The 19,247-nt window shown below is 48.7% G+C and overlaps 1 protein-coding gene across 1 annotated transcript in view; it reads right to left on the bottom strand.

Annotated features, from left to right (window-relative positions):
- STAP2 (signal transducing adaptor family member 2) overlaps nucleotides 1–19,140 on the bottom strand; it is a 45,707-nt gene extending 26,567 nt beyond the window's left edge. The window contains exon 1 of the mRNA XM_075611367.1: nucleotides 18,434–19,140. The gene's annotated coding sequence lies outside the window, so the exon portion shown is untranslated. The remainder of the gene's footprint in view (nucleotides 1–18,433) is intronic.
- Between the last annotated feature and the right edge of the window lie 107 nt (nucleotides 19,141–19,247).

Consider the following 19,247-nt stretch of genomic DNA (forward strand, 5'->3'; position numbering starts at 1 on the left):
CTGTGCTCTGTGGAGCTCCCTCTGGGCATAGGCTGCTGCTATAGAAATGCAGTAAGTATCAAGAAGCTTTTCATAAGGCCACTGTCTAACTGGGACACTTTCCCTAACTATTAAACAATAAAATGGGGATCCTTATCTTTACACTAAAGTTAAATACTATTTACAGTGAGATCCCTCCTCTGTGTCTCCTCCTATGATCTCACTTCCAGAAGCTTCCTCCCAACTCTATCTATCTCCTTGTTAAGGAAACACCTTGAACATGGAGTGCACACGGTTTTGACCCCCTCTTCACGGTCTCCCAGTGGAGTGTGGAAATCCGTCCGGGTTTCACACAGTGGGGCTGTGTCCTGGCAGATTTTAAAGCGTTAAGTTCTAGGGTAGATGGGAATTTAATGAAGCAAATTGCATCATTGCGCTGTGGTGGGTGGGGCATGATGATGCAAATTGCAGGTCTGTGATTACTATTTAAGTAAATTTTCCACAAAGAACAGGAATATTCACTAATAATGCCTTGTTCTGGGGGGAATATTCACTAATAATGCCTTGTTCTGGGGGGAATATTACTATTATAGGCTAAATATAACTATTTTAATGTTTTTTTTTTCCTTTTCGATGAATAAATTATTATTAATTCCCCCTCTGCTTAACAGGATAGTCATTGGGACTCTGGCTTCCCCCACCACCACCGCTATTTAAGGTAATTCACACTTGATGCTTGTAATTATTAAATTCCACAGCCTCCTCTGCCTCCCTGTCTGAAACCAGAAGCAGACAGCAGGCTCCCGGGGCTGGTTGGCTCCTGGGAGGATGACACTCTGGATTTGCTCATTATCCAATCATCATCCAGCACGGTCAGCTTCCTCCTGCTCAGTACATACTTCCAGTCCCACCCTTTCACTCCCCATTCAACAGAATGGGCTATTGGTTCCACCCTCCTGCCCCCCATTCAACAGTACAGGCTGCCATTCCCACCCTCCTGTCCACCACCCCTGTACAGTACCGGCTGCCATTCCCACTCTCCTGCCCCCCGTTCAACAGTGCAGTCTGCCATTCCCCCCCATCTACAGTACAGGCTGCCATTCCACCCTCCTGCCCCCTCCCTCCACAGTACAGGCGGCCATTCCCACCCTCCTGCCCCCGTTCAAAAGTACAGTCTGCCATTCCCACCCTCCTGCCCCCCGTTCAACAGTACAGGCTGCCATTCCACCCTCCTGCCCCCTCCCTCCACAGTACAGGCTGCCATTCCACCCTCCTGCCCCCTCCCTCTGCAGTACCGGCTGCCATTCCCACCCTCTTGCCCCCGTTCAACAGAACAAGCCCACCCCCCTACTTTTACCTCAAGAGCATGGGCCACACTCCCACTGATAAGCTTTTTTTTTTTTATAGTTTGACGAGGTGCCAAACATTTTGCCCACTACTTTCATGTCCGAAATGATGACCAAAGATTTTCAATAATGTCTGAAATTTAGACCATTTTAGTCTATAATTAAAAACATATTCAAATTCCATACATGCTTTCAAGGGAACTTTTAATCCCTGGGACAGTACAGAGTACACTGGATCATCCTTTGATGCTGGTGAAATCCCCTTTCCCCCAATCTCAAAGGAAAGGGTTCTTTACAATAAGGGCAGTTAAAATGTGGCATTGATGACGCCGCGGGGTCACGTGATGTCGAGGCAACGCGATATCAGAACGCTCAAGCCAAGGTAAGGAGGGGGGGGGGAGAGCCGGCAGGGGGCCGCAGGGGAAAAAGATTGCGCACCCCAGGTGTTGATAACAGTGCAAAGTGGGGGGCAGACTGCCAGGAAAATACAGAACCAGTAAAACCCTCTGATTCACAGAAAAATGCATGGAAATCGCTTAAAGATTTGAGATTTTTTCCAACTATTCCCACAAGAAACCCTTTAAGAAGAAGGAATGTGGTGAGACTGACATTTCTAGGACCAAGAGAGAAAGATCCAGGTTTTTATTATGTGGGGAAAACAATCATAAAGAAATATTTGCGTTGTGACCCAGAGGATGTTAACCCAGAGAGAGAGAATGCTGAGCATGAAAGAATGAGGAAGAAACACAAGGAACAGGTGAGGTGCTGGTTCTGTCTGGGGAAAGTAACATACAAACCCAGAGCAGTAAATTCCAGCAGCAAAGTAATGTTATAACTGAGAGCAGAAACAAAAGAGAGGCTGAGCTGGAAAAGAGGAGGCGGATGGCAAGAGAGAGCAAGCAGACAAACAAGCCTTAGGCTTTGTCCCCGCTGGCGCTGAGCGCGCTCATGCTTGGAGAGCTCTCCAAGCATGTGCGCGGGTGTCCTTTAAATTTTCGGGGGGGGGGACAATGCAGGGGAAGCTGAGCGCGCTTGTAAGTATGAAAAATTTTTTATGTAAGCGCAGAGCGCCGGTGAACGTGTGTGCCCGCATCACCTGCGGGCGCGCATCGCGTGAGCGGGGACTTGCATATATATGCAAGTCACCTCGCCAAGCGCCGCCCGCTCAGCGAGCTCAGCGCTAGCAGGGACGCAGCCTTATAGCAAAGTGCCCAACATAATACAGAGGCTGAATGTGCCAAGGGAAGAGAGGCTGAGAATCCTGAGCTCATGGAAACTGAGGCCGATAGCCTCCTACTGTACATGAGGTGATTGCAGCAGGAGTCAGTCAGGAGGCAAACACAGGTACAGTACATTGCAAACAGCAGCTGAGGCTAAGGTCGTGCTGGAGGCTGCTGCAAGCGCGCCTGGCTTTCTGGCGGTGCGTGTACAGCTTAAAACCGCAATCTGGGGTCTGTAGGGAGCGATCGGAGGTACAGGGGAGGGGGTGGGGGGGGCAGGGCCATGACAGGGGGCACAACAGTACACAAAGCACATTGGACTTTCCTGCTTGTGTATCATACAAAATGTATGCAGCTAATGATGATGCAGAGTAAAATATAATCTTAGTGAGATGAGCGGTTTCTTCTTGCAGAACAATGTAACTTACTTTACATCTCAAAATACCAAAAGCATTTCAGCGAATCCAGTGGGTTCCCAGGTACGATAAGACCGCACGCCCTACAAGACACCCGCTCCTCCTAGCCATGTTATTGTGCTTGTGCTCCGCATTGTATTCACTTTGAGGATAGGAATTCCAGAGGTATAATTACAATACAAATCTGATGAAGATCTATGCACTGAAGCTGCTTTACATCATGTTGCCGGCTACACTGAACCTTTAGCTAGTATCCCATTGGCCAACATTAGCTGCATTCCTATTAGCCCAAGCTATCTCCCCTCCTGTTGGCTTCCAGTGCACCATGTGACCGCGTCGCCACACAGAACACAATCTTGTTGTATCCCCTGCTGGTTGATGCGTCACAGCGCCTCAGCGCCTTGTGAGCCGACAAGGAAGGAGACACTGGGGCCTGCCACTGCCAAGGTGAGTGACAGGTGTGCGCGCCCACTGCCGTCACCACCGGGGACCTGGCCTTAGGAAGAAACCAAGGAAAGACACTGGTAAACTTTCTTCTAACGCAGAGCCCATTGCTATAAGCTCAGAAGAGGCAATGGAGCTAAAGTGTGAGCCAGAAAGGGTTAACTCCCTGAGAGAAACACAGACCATACAGGTACCTGAACCAGCACTGCTAACCTGGAACAACTTTCAGCTGCTGGGAGACATAGAAGCTCCAGAGGAAATCTCCCTGAGAGAGGTAAACGGGATCAGCTCTGCAATCAGCACTGACAGCGTTTCAGCTGCTGGGGGCTCAGACTGCCAGGAAAAGACAGAACCAGCAAAACCCGCTGATTCACAGCAAAACGCATGGAAATCACTTAAAGGTTTGAGATTATTTCCCACTATTCCCATAAGAAATCCTTTAAGAAGAAGGAATGTGCTGAGGCTGACATTTCTAGGACCAAGAGAGGAAGATCCAGGTTTGGATTATGTGGGGCAAACACTCAAAGAAATCCTTGCGCTTTGACCCAGAGCATGTTTACGCCTCCTGCATGGCCCTTATTCACCATATTATATTAGTTTTAAGACCTCCACCCACCTAGAGACTTTCTGGGAGAGATACAAAGCAGTGAGTAGCAGCTCTGAATGGAAGTTTTTTGAAGCAACAGCGATATCTAAACCTGAGATTGATGGTGAATATCATCTTTGATCATGAATCTATCCCAGTGGCCAACATTGAGTGCTGGCTTGTGAGGACTAGGGGTTCTCGGCAGCCGCAGCGCATATCTCCCTTACCCCCTCGCCGGCGCCAGCCACCTCCCGTTGCCCTAGGGTGTCATCTCCGGCGGCCTGCCTCTGCTCCGCTGTCTCTTCCCTCTCACGCGGCTGCCATTAGTCCCGGGCACGTGCGTGGACAGAGCGCGCCGGGTGAAGATAATTTATTCACTGCACTAGCAGTGAAACCACGCCCCCAACTAACGTACAGGCTATTTCCCCAGACCAAACTTGCTCACCTGCCTGCCCATCAAGGGGACCTATCCAAGGACAGCTCCACGCACTCCTCCAGGCCTGCCCCCGCTCCGATTGGTCAGCCGCACTATATATTGCCTGTCTTGCCACTCACTCATTGCTCGACATAGTCTCCACTTGCGGACGTCTACTCTGGCACTTCCTCTCTTGTCTTCTTTTATTCAGGTCACGACCCGGGTTGGCGGATAACACTCTCTAGCTCTGGACCCCGGCTCCCAACTGACCACGCTGCTTCCTACGCCCCTCGACCTCTGCTTGGACATACGACCTTCCGAAACTCTCCCCTCCCTGACCTTGGCTAACGGCAACGACTACGGCTCTTTTTCTCCGGAACCGGCAAGTATTGCTACAGCTTTTCCCACCTGGCCTGGCAACACCTGGAACACCACACTCCGGACACGCTCCTTGTGCTGCGGGTGCGTGCACATATATGTCCCCACCTCAGTATAAGGCACGGGTCTGGTCTGCGGGCAGCACCGGCGTAACATTATGTCGAGCCACCAAGACGCAGACCAGACTGATCTGGCCTCCATGATGACGACCATGTATCAACAGATCCAGGCCTTAACGGACCAGATGGCTCTCCTCACTCAACAGGTACAGGACCTTTCTCTTCAGGCACCACCTGTGGCGGCACCATCGGCGCAGGCAGAACCGGTATCCGCTTCGTCCCCAGGTCCGAAGATTCCGGCCCCTAAGCCGTATGCAGGGGACCCGCTCGCCTGTCGTGGTTTCCTTAACCAATGCGAGATCCAGTTTGAGATGGCTCTGCAGCAGTATTCCACTGGTCGTAAGAAGGTGGTTTATGTATACAGCCTACTCACAAGTAATGCACTGGCATGGGCCTCCCCGATTTGGGAACTGCGTCCCGAGATCACCCGAGATTACGCAGCCTTTAGACGAGACTTTCGCCAAGAAACTGCTTCTGACTCTTTGCTTCAGCTTTCGCAGGGACGTTGGTCCGTGGCCCAGTACGCCTTGGAGTTCAGGACCTTAGCGGCCGAGACACGATGGGACCAGGAGGCCTTAGTCTCGGTCTTCTGGCGTGGATTAACGAATTCTGTGAAGGACGAACTCGCCTCAATACCCAGGCCAGGACTTCTGGAAGAACTCATTTCCCAGGCCACTCGTGTGGATCAACGTCTTCAGGTACGCCGCGCTGAACGCCAACACCCTCGGTTCATGCCTTCTTGTGATCCTTTTCCCAGGTTCTCTTCTACCACGGGACCTGCTGTCTCCCCGCTCTGGAGGCTCCGGAGCTGATGCAACTTGGAGTCCAGCATTCCCGGGCATCAATGCGACAGTTTCGCCAAGCCGATGGCTCATGTTACTACTGCAGATCCTCCGAGCATCTGGTCCATGAATGTTCACTACGTCCGGGAAACGACCAAGCCCAGTGAGTACGAAGGGGCCCTCCCTGGGTGCTAAATCTCCTTGTCCCTTTTCCAGGAAGGAACTTCCCAAGAAATTGACCATTCTCTGAACAGAACCAGATTCCACTCGTTAGGATGAAGTCTCCCGTTGCCTTGGTCGGGATAGACGACCTTCCGCTCACCCCGGCATATATCTCCTTGGAGACTTGCCCCCTCACCCTTTCTTCTCATTCACACAAGGAAACCTTGTTCTTTGATGGATTTCATGCTCCTGGAACACCGGTCACTCTTGGCTTACCTTGGTTGCAGAGACACAACCCGCACATCAATTGGACATCCCAAGTTCCCATCGTCTGGAGGTCGAGGTCAGAGGAGTCTTCCCCACCAGCTCTATGTCCGCCTCAACTGCTGGCTAATACATCCAACCCTAAGGGAGGTATACCCGCCACGTATGCAGATTTTCTGGATGTCTTCAGCAAAACTCAATCCGAGCTACTACCTTCACACCGATCATACGATTGTCCGATAGACTTGGTACCTGGATACACATTGCCCAAGTCTAAATCCTACCCCCTCTCTCTGGGTGAGACGGAAGCCATGGACGAATATATTCGCGAGAACTTGAAGCGAGGCTTCATACGGCACTCCAATTCGCCCGCGGTGGCTGGATTCTTTTTCGTTAAAAAGAAAGACGGTACTCTCAGACCGTGTGTTGATTACCGGGGACTAAACTGCATTACGGTGAAGAACCGCTACCCACTCCCACTCATCTCTGAACTCTTCGACAGACTTCAAGGTGCTAACCTGTTTTCCAAGCTTGATCTTCGCGGTGCTTATAATCTCATTCGCATCCAGAAGAGCGACGAGTGGAAGACCGCCTTCAACACCCGTAGCGGCCACTACGAATATCTCGTGATGCCCTTCGGCTTATGTAACGCTCCAGCGGTCTTTCAGGACTTTATCACTGACATTTTTCGGGATGTCCTTAACCGTTTTGTAATTGTTTATCTGGACGACATTCTTATTTTCTCTAAGAATCTACAGTACCATGTTATCCATACGAAGTTTGTGCTCTCCCGCCTCCGAGAGAACCGCTTGTTTGCTAAGATGGAGAAGTGCCTCTTTCACCAGTCTACCACCTCCTTTCTTGGGTATATTATCTCCAACAGGGGATTGGCCACGGATCCTGAGAAATTGAAAGCCGTAATGGATTGGCCGCAAACCGATTCCCTCAAGTCTATTCAGCGGTGTAAGAGGACGTGCAGAGGTATGCAATGGAGACTTTTTAAGGTGAAATTAAATAAGGCTTTTATTGCGCCTAGTTCTTTAACACAAGAAAATCATCCAAACATATGCAAATAAGGGGTCAAACAAAGCTTCTGTTCCACTTGGGAGTATTTCTAGTGAAACCTATGCAGTCCACAACTCCCTTTAGATTAGCATGTCTCCCAGCCCCAAACATATATCTTGATATGTGCAGATATACAAAACGTCTTAGAAAGGAAAGTCTTATCTGTTTCTTGTAGGGAAGGCTTCTTTGTTCTTCTGGTGTCCACACCTTTGGGCGATAAGGCAATGTCAGGATCCAGGTTTAGAAGTACTTTCCCCTGTGTCTTTGCTGGCAGCCTCTTCTGGTAGGCTCAAGACATTGTCCCTATGGTCAGTCCCACAACTTGTGAGACTCAGGAACAATCTCACTTCCTGTCTCAAAGGCAGGCTTTTCTAAAAAACCTAATCAGCCAGGTGGTGTTGGTTAATTGACTACCAGCAGTTAACCACCACACTGCTGGATTAGAGGCAAATTTCCTGAACAGGGATAAATCCCCTGTTACATACCTCCCCTGTTTGTGGGAAGCTCGGGCTTGCCACGGCCAAAGCCCATCCTTCCACTCTCATTCGAGATATCTCTGTAACTTGAATGGGAGTGGATGGAGGAAGAGAACCCTCAGTCCCGCTGGGATTGGAGCCCTTTCTCCAGTTTGTTCGTGTCTCCTCCCGAAGGTGCTTGAGATCAGCACTCAGTCGCTCGAGGAGGACTTTATCCAAGTATAGTCTTTTTACTGCGTGTGTGGTTATGAGATTTCCCTTGCGTCGGGTGCTCCTCTTATTGTAGGCAGACTGTATGGCAACAGTTGCAGAGCGTTTAAAAACAGTCCTTTGAGTTTTCCGCTCTTGAAGCTGTCTCTCTGCACTTTTTCCACTCAATGTAGTTGCTAGTTCAGCTTCTTTGGGATTGAGTTGCAATTCCACACCCACTTCCAGAGAATGTCCTATCTTTTCAGCTTCATCAGCTAAGGATTCTTCTGGTTTTGATTCAGCACGTGTACCTTTTTTTTTTGCCTGTTGGGTGGCTGAAGGTTTTGCTAGTGCTTGTTTAGGTGGTTCAAATTTTGCAACCTTGTTTTTCAGACGAGCGGTATTCCCAGCTCTCACTGTACCCTTGTCTTCATGGGTTTTTGTGGCTGTGGGATACTGACGCTTAGTCAGGGTCAATACTTGTCCTTGTAGAACTGTAATCTCATCCGCGAGAGATCCCTGTTTTTTGAGTGCGTCTTGCAAGTCTCTTCTCAGGGAATTTATCTGCACACTTTGCAATTCTCTGAGCTTGCTTCCACATTTTCATTGTATTGTGAAGCACTGTGAATTTCTTTGCTCGGGCCCCAGTTATTTGTCTCAGTTTCTGGACCTTCTTGTGCTCCCTCTTGTGCCGAGTCACCTGGGCTCTAAACTTGGCCTCTAGCGATGCTTTGGTGATGCTCAGGGTAGCTTTCAGTTTCTTAGGCTGCTTTGCGGGGACATACTGGGTGATCAGACGTTCCTGCAGCACTTGTACTTCTTTAGCAGCCTGCAGAATGTCTACATGCAGAGTTTGCTGCTTCTCCTCGGCCTTCTGGAGGTGCGTACGCAGACCTTGCAGTTGGTTCTGCAGTGGCTCTGCTTCAAACTTCTCATCTTCCAAAAGTTACTTTATTTCTTTAAGCTCATGCAGCTTTTCATTCTTTTCCTTGACGTGGTCTGTCAAATGAGAATTTTCTTCTTTCAGTTTTAAGTTTTCTCTTTTTGCAGTCTCTGTAATTTTCAGGGCCTCCATGTATAAAGACATACAATACAATCCCTCCTTCCATTTACGCACATCTGCTTTGAGAATGACAGTCTCCTGGCGGGAGACTTCCATATCTAGGTTGAGGGTCTGAAGCTCCTTCAGAGAGATTTTGAGATTCATAATTAAAACTGAGGTTAGTTTTTTTGAGAGATGTCCAGCTCCTCAGTGAGACTGTGAAGTTCCTTTTTAGAGACTTCCAGATTTGTGCGGCAGGTGCCGATCTCGTGGTGTGAGGCATCCAGTGCTGTGTGGAGTGTATGAACCTCCTTCTGGGATACGTCCACCTCTGTCTGGACACTGTTGACCTCTTGTTGTGAGGCATTCGGTTCTAGGCGAAGACCGTGAACCTCTTGCTGAATGACTGTAATCTCCTTCAGTGCCTCCTCATACTTCCGCTTCAGCTTAGCCATCATTTTATCGGATTGGCTCTGTTTTTCCACCATGGTGGCTTTTGTAGTGTTTGCAGCATCTAGCTCAGTCTTGAGATCGTCCAATTCTGTCCTGGCCAAAGAGTAAATTGTGAGCACATCTTTCTGTAGCTTCACGTTATTTTTCTGTAGCTCTGTGTAATCATCTTTCTTTTGTTTCAATTGTTCACGGAGCATATCACAGTCATGCCTGGCATTTTTCAGGGCATCTTCAGGGCTGGTCAAGGGATCGACACTCACTGGTTTCGGCTCCGCTTCCCTGGGATGGTTTTTGAGGGTTCCTCACTGTTGGCACCGGACAGACACTTCTTTGGGGTACATGACTTCTGCCTTGGGCCCTCTGGATATTCGGTTATCCGCGGGACGAATTCTCCATTTTCTCTAGGCTGCAGGGCAACTCAGTCCCCCTTTTCCTCCACAGGATCTGCGGACGTGTCTGTTCCTTCCACGGTAAGTGAAGAACCGCTTTTCTTTTTCCGCCTTTTTGTTTTGGATGACTCTGTCCCATCAGGAATACTGGGGTCTCCTTCTTTATTTGATACTTCAGCGGCTTCATTGTATACCCCAGGCTTTTCTTGCAGTTGCGTTAGCTGACAGAAATATTTGGTGATCTGCTGCTCCCGCTCTCTTTCTCCTGCCGATCATATTCGTCATCACAGAGAGCGGTCTTTTCGGCTCGTGCCGAGTTCAGGTGCCCCCACCATTCTTGGGGTGTTTTGTGGGTTTGACTTGGTTCGGGTTCCCCGTAAGAGATGTCTCCCTCTTTATTGGACTGGAAGGGCCACTCTTCCGTGGGGTAGGGTTCATTACAGGAATGCTGCATTTTGTCCTCCATTTTGGGGCTATCAGGTATAATTTTCTTCCTGACCTCAGGAGGCGCTATTGCAGCTGTTGCCATTGTATTTGCTAGAATTGTGGTAGTCCTACAGGTGGGCATATTTTGCTTGTAGAGGTCGGAGCTCTCACAGGCATCTCTGTAGACTTTTTCTTTCCCTGGGTAAGTTTTACAATATCAGCAGTACTGTGCACGCATTCTCTCTCATTAGGTATACTGGATGTGCAGTTGCTAGGTAAAAACTTCTATTTGCTTTACACCATTTACTTGCTAGGCGAAATCCCTCCGCTTCAGCAAAATAATGTGGTTTTCTGCATGAGTTCAGTAATTTTCAGTCTCAACTTTGGGTATTATGGCATTCACTCTTCACACTCTGGGTGCCTGTTTTACTCCCAAGATACATAGACAGACTTTACTTGCAGAAAAAAAAATATATTCTTTGCAGTGGAATATTTCTTTCACTCCCGGCAGGGCGACTCAACACTCAGCAATTGGCTTTGGGATACCTTTTACACAGCTCAGCAATTCCTTTTTCCCCGGTAGGGCAATTTTACTCTCAGCACTTGTTTACTGAAAATTCCCCTGCTTCAGCACAGTCTTGCATCAATTTTCACACTTTTCTGCATATACTCCATTCACAGCTGGTAGTCCTATGCGGTGTGGCAGCCTCTACTTGCAGAATCAGTACCGCTCGTGGGTCACCATCTGTATTCACTGTTTCAGCGAAACATTTGAAAACAACAAACGCCTATCCCTTTTAAGGGCCAACTTACTTCTTGAACCCTGACTACGGCTGGAAGGCAAAACCCCTATTTCTTTTTTTGTTTCAATTTTTTTTATTGTTTTTGGAGAGATATACATCATATAATATACATTTCCATACATATCATGTGTGTACATATACATTCGTTCTTAAAGCAACACATGTCAACAGTCATCTGCATCAAGTTGGATTAAACATTGGTTTTAACATGAACATTGTGTTATTGTCTTATTTGTCTTGTGTGGCTTCCTTTTTATTTTTGTTTCTTTTAGTTATGTTCCAACGTTTCTCGGTTTATTAAAGAAGCAGCCGCTTCCTAGTATTTCTCTCCCGGAAGTATCAAAGGATAGAGAAGAGCAGAGAAGAAGTAGAGGGGAGGGGGTGGGAAGAAGGGGGAGAATGGGTGGGGGGGGAGGAGGGGGGTGGAGTAGTCGGTCTAGTCCTACTGTGGGCAGCCACATAGGGTTATTAATTTTCTGGCCAAATCTCCCAAGTTTTGTGGAATGTATCCACTTTTTGGCTCAGCTGCGCCAAAATGAGTTCCATCATCCTGATTTCCCTAATTCTTTTTAAGACATCTGTTTGGAGGGAGCGTTTAATTTTTCCAAGCCGCCGCAACCGAGCAGCGGGCTGCTGTGAGGACATGGTTTATCATTTTGCTCTCTGGTGTTTCTAGTCCATCTATTGGTTTAGCTAGAATCATAGACAGCGGGTCCACCTCTATCTCCACCCCCAGGTGTTCTCGTATCAATGTTTGCGTCATGATCCAGAACCCCTGAATTTTTGGCCAATTCCACCAGATATGAGCAATATCTCCTCTTTGCCCGCATCCTCTCCAGCACAAATCTGAGGATCCAGGGAAAATCTGGCTCAGCCTATTCGGGGTTAGGTACCAATGAAATAAGATCTTGTAAATATTCTCCTTTTAAAGTGGTACAGATTGATGCAAAACCCCTATTTCAATAACCATATTACACTTTATTGTGATATGCAAGTAAGGTTTACCTGCTTCAGCAGTCTCTCTCTCTCTCCTCTTGGGATTGGGGAAAAGAGTCCATCTGTGCAGTGTAGATTTCCTGCCTGGATGTGTATCCCTTTAATTCTGGTCTCTGCTGCATGAGATCTTTGTTTATGTTGCTCAGGCTGTTTGTAGGCAAAAAGCACCAAAAAATTTTCACAGGCAATCTCCGGGGCCCCTTTTAACTTCAAGGGCCACCTCTCGTCCCACTTCTGACGACCATATGTAAGAGGACATGTGCAGAGGTATGCAATGGAGACTTTTTAAGGTGAAATTAAATAAGGCTTTTATTGCGCCTGATTCTTTAACACAAGAAAATCATCCAAAGATATGCAAATAAGGGGTCAAACAAAGCTTCTGTTCCACTTGGGAGTATTTCTAGTGAAACCTATGCAGTCCACAACTCCCTTTAGATTAGCATGTCTCCTAGCCCCAAACATATATCTTGATATGTGCAGATATACAAAAAGGCTTAGAAAGGAAAGTCTTATCTGTTTCTTGTAGGGGAAGGCTTCTTTGTTCTTCTGGTGTCCACACCTTTGGGCAATAAGACAATGTCAGGATCTAGGTTTAGAAGTACTTTCTCCTGTGTCTTTGCTGGCAGCCTCTTCTGGTAGGCTCAAGACGTCTGTCCCTATGGTCAGTCCCACAACTTGTGAGACTCAGGAATAATCTCACTTCCTGTCTCAAAGGCAGGCTTTTCTAACACACCTAAGCAGCCAGGTGGTGTTGGTTAATTGACTACCAGCAGTTAACCACCACACTGCTGGATTAGAGGCACATTTCCTGAACAGGGATAAATCCCCTGTAACAAGCGGTTTCTAGGATTTTCCAATTATCGGAAATTTATTCGCAACTTTTCCACCATCATCGCCCCGATCACGGCGCTGACCCAAAAAGGGGCTGATCCTTCGTCTTGGTCACCTGAGGCACTCATGGCTTTCAAGACATTGAAACAAGCATTTGTCTCAGCTCCCATCCTCCGACACCCGAATACCAATTTTCCATTCACCCTAGAGGTAGATGCTTCGGACTGCGGGGCCGGTGCAGTCCTATCCCAGAGATTTTCTCCTCAGGATAAACTTTACCCTTTTGTTTTTTTCTTTAAGAAGTTTTCTCCAGCTGAGAGAAACTATGGCGTGGGGAATAGGGAACTTTTGGCCGTTAAGTTGGCTCTTCAGGAATGGAGGCATCTACTGGAGGGGTCAAAAAAGCCGTTCACGATTCTCACGGACCATAAAAATCTGTTGTACATCGAGTGTGCCCGCCGCTTAGGTCCATGCCAAGCCCGCTGGTCGTTATTTTTCTCCAGGTTTAATTTTATTTTGTCCTACATTCCCGGCACCAAGAACGTCAAGGTGGATGCCCTCTCTAGGCAATATTCTTCTGAAGAGAGACCGGAGAAGACTACCGAGTCCATCCTTCCCAAGCAGAAGATCCTCGCGGTCGCCGCATTCAAAAATCTTTAAAGGATCATCAAATCTCAAAAACATCTGCCTAGTGACCTCGAGATACCGAAGGACACCTTGTACGTAGAGCCCAGGTTTATTTCTGAGATTCTGGAGTGGGGGCATGCTTCCCGTTCGGCAGGACATCCGGGGTACAAAAAAACTTTGGATCTCATCCGTCGCACCATTTGGTGGCCCAATATGGCCAAGTCCATCCTTGAATTTACTCGGGCTTGTCCGGTATGTGCACGCAATAAGATTCCTCATCAGAGACCCCATGGTCTTCTTTTGCCTTTACCCATTCCGGAGCGCCCCTGGTCCCACATATCCATGGATTTTATTGTCGAATTGCCTAGGTCAAGGGGCATGAACACCATTCTAGTAGTGGTGGATCGGTTTTCCAAGATGGCACATTTCGTTCCTCTCAAAGGATTACCCTCCTCACCCGCCCTGGCCGATATTTTCTCCAGAGATTTTCCGGATCCATGGCATTCCCACATCCATCGTATCGGACAGAGGCTCTCAATTTGTTTCCAGATTCTGGAGGTCTGGAGGTGTATGCATGCCAAAATATGAGGATTATGTACAGATTCTGAAATAAATGTAAATTTACTGCTTCGAAAATTACTTCTGTTCCCAGCAAAAAAATTGTACTGGGTAGTGAGTAGAATATGTCAAGCAATTGGATCTAAAACAGTGATCTATACTAGGGGTGCGCAAACTGGGGGGGGAATTTGAAGGGGGGTGCCGCGCTTACAGAGGCCCTGCGCGCTTCACCACAACATTTCAATTGATTGCCGGGGGAGAGCACGGGGCCTCTGTAATTGCTTCCTACCTGCTCTCCGGCTTCTCCTGACACGCATCGCCATGACAATGCGGCGTCAAGTGTCACATGACAACATTTGTGTATTTTTGTGTATTTATTCATGCAATTATATGCTAATTTTATATGTAGTTTTCAACATAAAGTGGCTGCTGGGCCTGATCCTAACTCATATAGCGCTTCCCTGTTTGTTTGTTTATTGTCCTATTTAGCAAGGTTTGGGTACCTTGCATTGGAAGCTGCTTATCTGTTTGGGTCAATTTGGTTCCGTTTGCCATTTTTTGTTTTATAGCCACAATCAACCCCTCTCACTCCTAATGGTTCATGTCACACAACCTATTAATGGTTTAAAGTATATATATTTATAGGATTCAATTTTATTCACATCATTAAGGTGTATTTCGTTCCAATTTATTTCATTTTTCAATCACACCTGGATTTATTTGTCAATCCCTTGTACGGTGAGTGGTTTCACGAATTGATCACCAGGCGCACGAATTTTTCTTTTGTTTGCTTGTTCAACACAACGTCGCGTTACTATGACAACGCGATGTTGCGAGGCGCGAGAAGGGGGGAGAGCAGGCGGGGGGGTGGGGGTGCGACTTAAAAAGTTTTTGCATCTCTGATATAGAGGACCAGAAAGAGGCCTTACAGAATTCTTTAAGACCTAAGAGTCCCTCTTGGGATTCAGGATACCATCCAGTTAACTTTCAATGGGCTTCTATGTGCAAGAGCAAATTTAAAGTATAAAAACATAGAGGATAGGAACTGCCCCCGAGGTTCCTGTGTTGGGATCTGGAGGGGATGGAGCACCTACTCCTGGAGAGTCCCTATGCAGTAGAGATGTGGGAATGCATGGCCGCCTCCTTACAGACGCCAGATTTAAAGGGTCAAACCTATTGTGAAATAGTGTACCGTTTGTTTAGGGATCACTTGAGGGCAGGGCCGCCGACAGGGGGGGACAGCCGGGACAAGTGTCCCGGGCCCGGTGGCTGCGGGGGGCCAGGTGGCTGGACACAGCAGTTGCAGCCGGCCCCGGCTCTCCCCACCTGCAGGCCTCTTCCTCTCTCTGTCCCATGCCGGGACCCCTGAAGTCAGCGCGACGGGCCTCTCTGACATCGGCGCGCCGGAAGTAAGCTTTGCCCAGCTTACGGCGCGCGGTGGCATGAGTGGGAGGCCTGGCGCGCGCTGAAGTTAGATGGCCCGGCGTGGGCCAGAGAGATGAAGAGGCCTGCAGGTGGGGAGAGCCGGGGCCGGCTGCAACTGCTGTGTCTGGCCGTCGGGCCCCCTGGCAGTCACCCCCACCCCTCCACCCCACCCAAGTAGTGTTTTTTTTATATGTATTGCGTTTTTTCTTTTCTACATATTGTTTTTTTTTTAAATATTGTTGGAATGTTTTTTTATACGTGTTGGTGTATTTTTTTAGATGCATTGCGGTCTTTTGTCTTTTTAAGATGTATTTGGGTGTGTTTTATATGTATTTGTTTTTTTTTATATGTATTGGGGAGGTGGTTTTTTTTGTATGTATTTGGGGGGGTTGGTATATATTTGGGGGGGTGGGGGAGGTTGTATATATTTAGGGGGTGGGAATTTTTTTGCATTAGGGAGTGGGTTTTTTTTGGTATACATTGTGTGAGGGGGGGAGGGAATGAGTGAGAGTGGGGTAAATGACTGGGGAGGTGAGGAGGGGAGAGTGAGAGGAGATGGGTTGAGTGAGGAAATGAGGGAGTAAGAGTGAGACGCAGGGCAGAGAAATACATGTGAGGTGGGGGGGCAGGGATTGAGCGAGAGTGTGGTAATTGATGGAGTGGGGGGGGGGAGATTGAGAGGTGAGACGGAGTAGAGAGAAATACATGGGAAGAGGGAATTAGAGGGGGCCCGCGAGGAGTGAAATGGGGGGGCTCTCGAGGTGTGAAATGGGGGGCACGGTCACAACTGTAGTCCTGGGCACGTGGAAATCTGTCTGCGCCCTTTTGAGGGGTTCACAGAGTGAGCACAGTGGTGTTAATTAATGGACTGGTTATGTACAGGTTGTGGATCACCCGCAGTCTTCTCTCCCCAGAAAGGGTTCTCGTGCCTGTAACCTGTGCGGTGTAACAGGTTATGCAGCAGCTAAAACAAATAAGACAGAGAGAGAGAGGTGGGATATAAAGTCCTGGGAGGGAAGATGGGCGGGTGTTCAGATACAAGTATGTAAATGTTTTCTGTATATAGTGCAAATAAGATATATTATATATTTTAATTTGTTGCTTTTGTATTGATGTTTTTTTTTTTTTTATAATAAAAAATACACTACATTAGATAGAAACCCAGGACTCTGATCCTTTCACTTTCCATGTTAATGTGTAATACACTGCAGCCTCCTCTCTCCCCTCTCCCACGGCAGTGATTAGGTTAACCCTGCCAGCAGTGTTGTCACCTGAGGGGAGACATGTGACACATTCCTGTGACAAACAGATGCCAAACATCTCCCCACTGCTACTGAGAAATGAAGTGGGGGTGAGTAATGCAGGGGAGTAAGGAAAGGTTTCTATATGCCATAGTTAGGGCAAGGATGAACGGTGTGCAGCTGGGCAAGTGTTAAACCCCAGCTCTACTAAGTGGATGCTTTAAAGCTGCAGTGCCACTGTGACTCATATACTATGACAGGAGGAACGGGAAAGCATTGAGCCATGTGACAGTGGCATGGCGACGCAGCTGTAACGTGATTATCAGACACAACGTCAGAGGGACCCGTCATAAGGAGACACGTTCCATGTGTGTCCATAACCCACAAGGAGTTTGGTCTATAGAGAGGAGAGCTGGCAATACACAAGCTATCACACGCAGGATCATTCACAGTGTAACACATTATCGCACTCTTGTTTCAGTCACTTTATTTTCTCTCCCTGCTTCTCTCTGTCTTCCTGTCTCTTTCTATTCACTTTTTCTTACTTACCATTCACTTCTTTCTTCATCTCTTATTTCACTATTAAAATCTCCACTTTCCTCTTCTTTGCTCTGTCTAATCATTCTGTCCCTAGCTTTGTCTGTCTCTCCTGTCCCATCCTTAGGCCGCGGTCCCAGTGTGCACTGTAGCACACGTGCCCGGCGGGATGGCGGCGCGTGCACAGGGCTTCACCGCGATCTGTGGTGAGATGCAGGAGATTGCGACGGGGAGGGTGGCGGGGGTTTTGCAGGGCATGGCCATGACCTCACACCGCTGGTTCGCCCTCATTGGCTGAACCGCCGGGGAGGGGGGGGCGTGACCCCTCCGTCACCCCTTCGTTGCAAGTTGTAAATACAATTTGGATGTCTTTTGAAAAACTGGTCGTTCAGCGCGGCTGCCAAATGCGCGCGAAGGTACATACTGGGCCCAGCCCGATTGAGGGGTGGTGCTTGTTCGTGCAGCACACGCCGAAGCATACGCTGTAGAAAGTACTGGGGACCTAGCCTTATCTGTGTCGGTCTCTTCTGTCCTTATCTGTCTCTGTCTCTCTCGTCCCTAGCTGTATCTGTCTCTCCTGTCCTGTCCCTATCTGTCTGTCTCTCCGATCCCGTCACTCCTATCTGTGTCTGTGTCTGTCTCTCCGATCCCGTCACTCCTATCCGTGTCTGTCTCTCCGGGCCGTCTCCATCCGTGTCTGTCTCTCCGGTCCCGTCCCTATCCGTGTCTGTCTCTCCAGTCCCGTCTCTATCCGCGTCTGTCTCTCCGGTCCCGTCTCTATCCGTGTCTGTCTCTCCAGTCCCGTCTCTATCCGTGTCTGTCTCTCCAGTCCCGTCTCTATCCGTGTCTGTCTCTCCGGTCCCGTCTCTATCCGTGTCTGTCTCTCCGGGCCGTCTCTATCCGTGCCTGTCTCTCCGGTCCCATCTCTATCCGTGTCTGTCTCTCCGGTCCCGTCTCTATCTGTGTCTGTCTCTCCGGTCCCGTCCCTATCCGTGTCTGTCTCTCCAGTCCCGTCTCTATCCGCGTCTGTCTCTCCGGTCCCGTCTCTATCCGTGTCTGTCTCTCCAGTCCCGTCTCTATCCGTGTCTGTCTCTCCGGGCCGTCTCTATCCGTGCCTGTCTCTCCGGGCCTGTGTTCTGCACGGAGGGGAGAGAGAGAATCTAGCTGGCGTGGAGCTCCGCTTTGCCCGAAAGCACTGCATAGGACAGCAGCACACGTGTGATCTGTGTTGTGGGAGTAGAACTTTCTAAGGCTTCCTACTTACCCTAACAGGACTGTGTACCAGAGGCACCAGTGTCCAAATCCATGTGAGGACATCTGTTCCGGTTTCCTGTGGCGTTTGGGTAACAATATCCTGAAACTGATTGTTTTTCACTTTATTGATGTACGCTTAATACTCACCTTTTATTGGTTATAATAATATATAATTTTTTACACTATGAGCGTTTTGCGCTGTGTTTTTTCTGTTTTTCTCCGTCTCTATCCGTGTCTGTCTCTCCGGTCCCGTCCCTATCCGTGTCTGTCTCTCCGGTCCCGTCTCTATCCGTGTCTGTCTCTCCGGTCCCGTCTCTATCCGTGTCTGTCTCTCCGGGCCGTCTCTATCCGTGCCTGTCTCTCCGGGCCCGTCTCTATCCGTGTCTGTCTCTCCGGGCCGTCTCTATCCGTGCCTGTCTCTCCGGGCCTGTCTCTATCCGTGTCTGTCTCTCCGGGCCCGTCTCTTCTCACCTTTCCCCAACTGGCTTTTTTAAACTCTCTAATATGCGTAAAGTAGTGTGGTCACTTTTCTCCCCTTCCCACTGTCTGTCACACAGGATCACTCATAATATATACATAATGTGTTGCTGCCACTGTGCCCGTTACTGTTGTAATGTGTCACTCTCACAGTGTCTGTCAGTCGCTGCGTGTCTTTGAGTGCCACTGTTTCTCTGCCACTGCCACTCTGTGGTACGATTTGTGGCCCCTCCCCCACGTACTGGAAGCAGGATTGCAATGTGTGAGACTCCGCCCCTTCTCCTGTCTGCCACGCCCCCGCGCCTAGAGATCTGTCCCCTGTAGTAATTGTCTCCATGACCGCGCTG

Source organism: Ascaphus truei, chromosome 8 (genome assembly GCF_040206685.1).
Source record: "Ascaphus truei isolate aAscTru1 chromosome 8, aAscTru1.hap1, whole genome shotgun sequence".
NCBI classification, from domain to species: Eukaryota; Metazoa; Chordata; class Amphibia; order Anura; family Ascaphidae; genus Ascaphus; species Ascaphus truei.